Raw genomic sequence first — 5,763 nt, 5'->3', positions numbered from 1 at the left:
ACCTTCAAGAGTAAATTGGATGCTTATCTTGCTGGGATCCTATGACCCCAGCTGACTTCCTGCCCTTTGGGCAGGGGGCTGGACTCAGTGATCTCCTGAGGTCCCTTCCAGCCCTGATGTCTATGAAATCTATGAAATATTGAAGCACACGCATAGACACAGCGAGGGAAAAACAAAAAAAATTCCAAATAAACTTTCAGGCCTTTTCCAGGCATTGTGAAGAAGCAAAACAAGGATTTAGCCCAATTTCTTTAAAACGTGTGTAGGTTACCTTTAAATATTTGTACTGAAATATCAAACCAAGTGTCAGTTACAAGAATTCCGTGTAGCAGTTGCTTATGTATACTTTGTTTAGAATTTTTATGAATACATGTTGGTGCAATTTTAGGTATTTTATATTAACTAAGGCATTGTTAATGTTTCTAAGATGGGAGTTTTGTGTGCCCCTTTCTCCCTTTTGGCCCCTTTCAAAGGCTCTGTATTGAGCCATCGTCACAACTGAGTACTGGATTTGGCTCCCTCCAGAGGCTGTTAAGACTGCTTTTTGCAGTTGTCTTTTGAAGAAGTCACTAGAGCTCAAAACGAAATGCACTGCTTCCTTGAAATAGAAATCTGTAAACAAATTGTGATTCTCTTCTTGGCAGGCTACAGCATTGCTACTCTGCTGCCAGCTTCATGTCAGCTACAAAACCGTGATCATGTGAGGCAAAAAAAAAATAAATGAAATAAAACTAACACTGTTTTGGAGTTTATCTAAATGATACATTATTGAACACAAAGTGGTGTATAGAAGTTCATGATTCTTTGAGCATTCTTGTGCCCTACTTTGACAGGTTAAGATCAGCTTGGTGGTGTCTGCATGACTGAGTAGTACTGCTTTGTATAAACTAAGGTAAACCAATGTAAAATAATTTATGGACAAATTTTAGTTTAAATGAGATTTTATTTTCGTTCAGCTTGAACTGATTAGGTTTATGCTGATCTGAAAGAAGCTAGATAGAAGTTATGCTTTCTATCCAAGTGAGCATATCCACATGGAGAAATTTTCAGTGCTTCGCAACTACATCTTTTGATAAACTGGTATAACTTTTTTCTGCAGAGATTACTTAGCCTTCCTTTATTTTTGTGCTTACTACCTGATAATATTTTCTTTGTGAATTATGTCATTTGTAGTTATTCTATGCATTGACAGCTCAGTTTCCAAAATTTCAAATTTGTGGCATTTTCTGTGGTGTTATAGGAACCCAAATATACTAAATGAGGATCTTTTAAAGTTTTTACTGGCAATCTTAAATATGAGCTGTTTCCCTCATTCAAGGTGACCTGCAGAATGTAGGTAGGTAATGTGTCTTTACATTTTCTGTTTGATCATTCTTCTAAAGCTTGCAGTGTTTGTACCAGGATTTGCCTACTTTGTATGATCTGTCCCAGTTCCAATCAAGTGCTGTGATACTACAGCAAACGCTCAAAGTAAATATGCATACTTTTACTGAAAAACGGCGCTTATTGTATATGTAAACTGAAAAATTAGTTATTTGTTTTAAGAGAAAATATTTTTGAAAATGAGTGGAATTTCTTCACAAAATTTAAAAGTCCTGCTCTCACACATTTCTTGCCCTACCTTAGCTAAACCCAAGCATAATGTATTAGCCTCCCCATTCCCCCCCCCAAAGCACAAAACACACAACCCAAACAAAAACCATCAGGTTAGCTCATAAATCGTGGTATTTTTAATGTGCATAATTCTTTTTATATGGCTTGTGGTAGCAGAGATTTTGGGTTTTAACATTTTGAAACTTTTCAGTGAAGCTGTGAGAACAAATAAACTTTCTTTAAAAGGAAGGTGAGATCTTCTATAAGAAGCTAGAGACTTTTAAGAAACTCATACATTTGTGAGAGCTGGCAATTTTGGCAGTGTTTTATTTTTTCAGAGAGTGGTAAAAGGAATTCACATTCTATTTGCAAGTCCATGAAGTTGCATAGATGGAATAATATTTGTTTAAAATGTAATTATTTCCTGTTCTGATACTCTAATACTAATTTGGGATCCTAAATAGTGTTAATATTTTCCCTACAGACTTTACAATTTATAATGTAAACTGTAGTATGGTCTTCTAGAAGTTAAATGCCAGACACTAATTCTCTTACTACTCAATGCTAGTTATACAAGTGTTTACATTTTGTATCGTAATCAACTATCTCACTCCTTTTAGAAAAGGATCATATATATTTTGTTTGATATCTGATTTCTGACATGGTTGAAGATAGGTTCTAACTGTTCCAGATTAGCTTAGAAGATAGATAGATGCTTCTGTTTCTTAAACAGGAATGTAGAAATAGTATTGTAAGTGTTATAGTTACAGTTTACATAGAAGTGAAAGTTGACTGCATGTAGTTGTTTGAGGTAATTTGTATAAAGTATTTTTGATATATTGCACACATGATATGTAAATATTAATATACAAACGTGTATGTGTATATGTAAAATATGTTTGAAACTTGCATCTGTAGCTTGTGCAAAGTATTCTTTTTTTTGTGCATGAAATACCAGTGTATAGCTGCGATTGCCTGGCGGTCTGCAGATTTTGGCTTTAAAATTCATTGTATTGGGAGTTTAAATAATGAATACATTGCTTTGTATTGCCTTTTGTACTAACTGTTCAAGTATTGTAGAACCATTTTAATTCTATATTCAGGTCTCAGTTTATTTCCCCATTCATTGGAAATGCATCAGTGAATTGGGCTGTTGGGGTGGGGATTGTTTAAAAAAAAAAAGGAGGGGTGGATTAAAAAAATGAATTAAAGTATATCAATTGATTCCAAGCCAAAAATTCCAGTAACAGATGCTCTTCCAAGTATGGCCGATTTGGGGTCTAAATGAGAAAAATGGCAGTTCTTTTACTGTCGGGTAGTGGGAGAACTTTGACCAGTGACTTTAGGCTTCTCATTTGACCTGTCATGTACACATGGATATGCTGTTGGCTGCAGGAGAGTGTGTGGAGCCATTCTTCCGCCTTCACTTCCTAGGTTCTTTAGCTCCCATTGAGCTGAGAACAGTGGCTGAGGACAAAAGCTGTATACACTGTACAAACAGAGCACCAAAGCAGCAGTACACTGACTCATTCTTCGCTCTGTGTGAGAACTGAGGGGGACTCTATTCACTTCCTTTGTGCTGGTGTCTGTCAACAGCGCTGTTTGAGGCAAGGCCTATTGTGCTGGCCAATGTTTCTTATTGACCTAAGTCTGTGCCTGCAATGTTCCCAGGGTCGAAGTTGCGAGTGAGAGAATGTTTGAAAAGGGGTAATCATAGGCTAAATGCATTTTGTTGCATTGTCATCTGACCTATTAAATCTAAACTGTAGTCTACGTTAATGCAAACAGGTAATTATGTAGTCACAGCTGCAGCTATTGACATCTGGTTACCGCCTCATGGAAAAAAAATATATGTGGTTTTCTCTTCTGTGTCTAGGCTCTCGAACACTGGACTTTAATGATATTAACTGGAAATAGAGAATGGATTAGTGAGACTGACAGGTCAACAAGGTGGATACTTTTCCATGGAAGCCAAAATAGGTCCAGCCACAGCTGTTTGTGAACTTCTCCTACCTTACATTTCGAAGCTTTCCCATGACTGCAGGTTTAACTGTTCTAAACCTCAGCTTCACTTATTTAATTGTTCTGGGGTGGGGGTGGAGACTGCTGGATATTTTTTGTATTCCTGCCTCCCAGTGTTCTTGCTGAAGAACAGCACTGCAAGCTTTGCTTGTAGTTGATTTTATTGTGTGATGCTTTTATTGGTTATAATGGCTATCATCCCTCTATATTGACTTGCTAGGATTTTCAGTTGTAATTCATTATATTAACAATAGGTCAGCATCCTCAAACTATGATAAGAGTGCCAGGGCAATACAACATTTCTGGATAATTTTTTTTTAGGCTGGCTGCCTTTTCTTTCAGTGTGCTACAATTGATATAAGTGGCATGTATGTGTATCTCTCTTTTTCTCTCTCTCTCGATAGAGATATCTATATATGTGTGTGTATATGAGAGAGATCAGTCCTAGCACATCCTCCCTTTCTATTTCTATCTCTACATTTGAGAGATGAGAAATAAAGGACAGAATTCATCATTTATAATGTGTCCTTAGAGCAATCAAATATCAGAATCTTATAGTTAAAAGAACGAACTCCTAGCTACTGCTGTTTTCATTTGTATGTTGTTAATCTTTCTTTGGGAAGCAATTATTCTGGGTGAGAGAGCGGTTTTTAGAGATACTGGAATTTAATGCAACTAGAAAGTACATATCTACTAGAATTGTAGCAAATGTATAACAGATCCCATTTTAGCTGTGGGAGGATAGTACATCATAAAGTGCATAACTGTCTCCTGCCAAGGCATGCCTGCTGATTCCTGCTAGAGTTGGGCTTTTCACCACACAGCACGGAGAGAGAAAAGTTGCTACTCATGTTTTTTTACCTTGTAGGGACCTGTCCAATAAATGAATCTATATAATCCAGTGTCTGGCAGGGGCATCTACAATGCAGCTGGCTTTGTTTTGTTTTTCTGTTGTGCTCTTATTGAGGATAATATTCCAAGACATGATTCTACTAAAGTAGGATCTTATTTATGTTTTCCCTACCTTCTCTAGTTTTTACCCTTTTATTCTTTTTTTTTTTAGCCCTATACCTATTAACATTTTTGTTTGTTGTCCTCAGAATGTGGAGTGCTTTCTCTGAGCAGGAGTTATTTACAATAGCCGACAAGCCAAAAAACAGGGTTTGAGTGATTGTGTAGCTGTGGTAGTCAAGAGGCAGTAGCTAAAAAGATAAATACAACCCCCACCCCCAGTGCAGGAAATTTGATCAATCCTTTTCAGCTGGAGAAGCCTCTCAAGAAGTGTTTATGTCCTTCTTCACCAAGCAGACTAAGTTACTAAGAGGGCCGTAGAGCAGGGGTGGGCAAAATATGGCCCGTGAGCCAGATCCGGCCCATGGTGAGTCCCTTGGTACCACCTGGCCCAGGCCCCGCCTAGCCCTGGCACATCCTGTTGCTCCTGGGAATGCAGCAGAGCTAAAGCGGCTCTGCAGCTGGGCAGCCTGGGCAATGGCAGCTCTTTCTGACTGTTGCCTCTACTGGCCCCAGCCCTGTGGTACTGGTGGGGACCTGTGCGCTCAGCCCAGACCTGGCTGCTCTGCACTGTCACCACTGTCCCTCTGGGTAGCCTGGAGGTGGCAGAGATGCAGGGCAGCCTGGCACAGCGTGGGCTCCAGGTGGCTGCAGCAGAAACAGCTCAGCAGCTGTGAGAAGGACGGGCTGCTTCCACCTGCCCCCTCTATCCCCACGTCGAGCAACAGTTTCTGTCTGGCCGCTGCTGAGCCTGGGTGGAGTTGGGGCAGTGGCCACAGCAGCCAGAGGGGGCTGCTGCTGCATGTGCATAGAAAGGCAGTCCAGCCGTGAAGCCACCACAGCCCCATCGTGTGCCCAGGGAGGGCAGGACATGCTGCAGGCAGTGTGGAGTGGGTGTGGGGCGGGCTGCGGCTGTGCACTATTAGCAGTGGTGTGTGGGCTTCAGGGGGGGCTCCCATGCACACCCTACCATACCCTCAAACTCTCCCCCACAATGGCACCCTCTTGCACACAATCACACACCCCACAAACACTGCACCCCCATAAACCCCACCCGATATACACCCCTGTGCCTCTGAGAGGGAGCCCCGCTCACTGCTACACACACAGTCCCCCACCCTCACACATGCCCACGAA

At 40.6% G+C, this 5,763-nt stretch overlaps 1 protein-coding gene across 1 annotated transcript in view; it reads left to right on the top strand.

Annotated features, from left to right (window-relative positions):
• The window catches only part of MRPS28 (mitochondrial ribosomal protein S28), a 130,729-nt gene that overhangs the window by 48,650 nt on the left and 76,316 nt on the right, over window positions 1-5,763 (top strand). The gene's annotated exons all lie outside the window — the stretch shown is intronic.

This window comes from Crocodylus porosus, unplaced genomic scaffold (assembly GCF_001723895.1).
Source record: "Crocodylus porosus isolate Cpor-Errol unplaced genomic scaffold, CroPor_comp1, whole genome shotgun sequence".
Lineage (NCBI taxonomy): Eukaryota > Metazoa > Chordata > Crocodylia > Crocodylidae > Crocodylus > Crocodylus porosus.
This window is presented reverse-complemented; position numbering and strand designations above follow the sequence as displayed.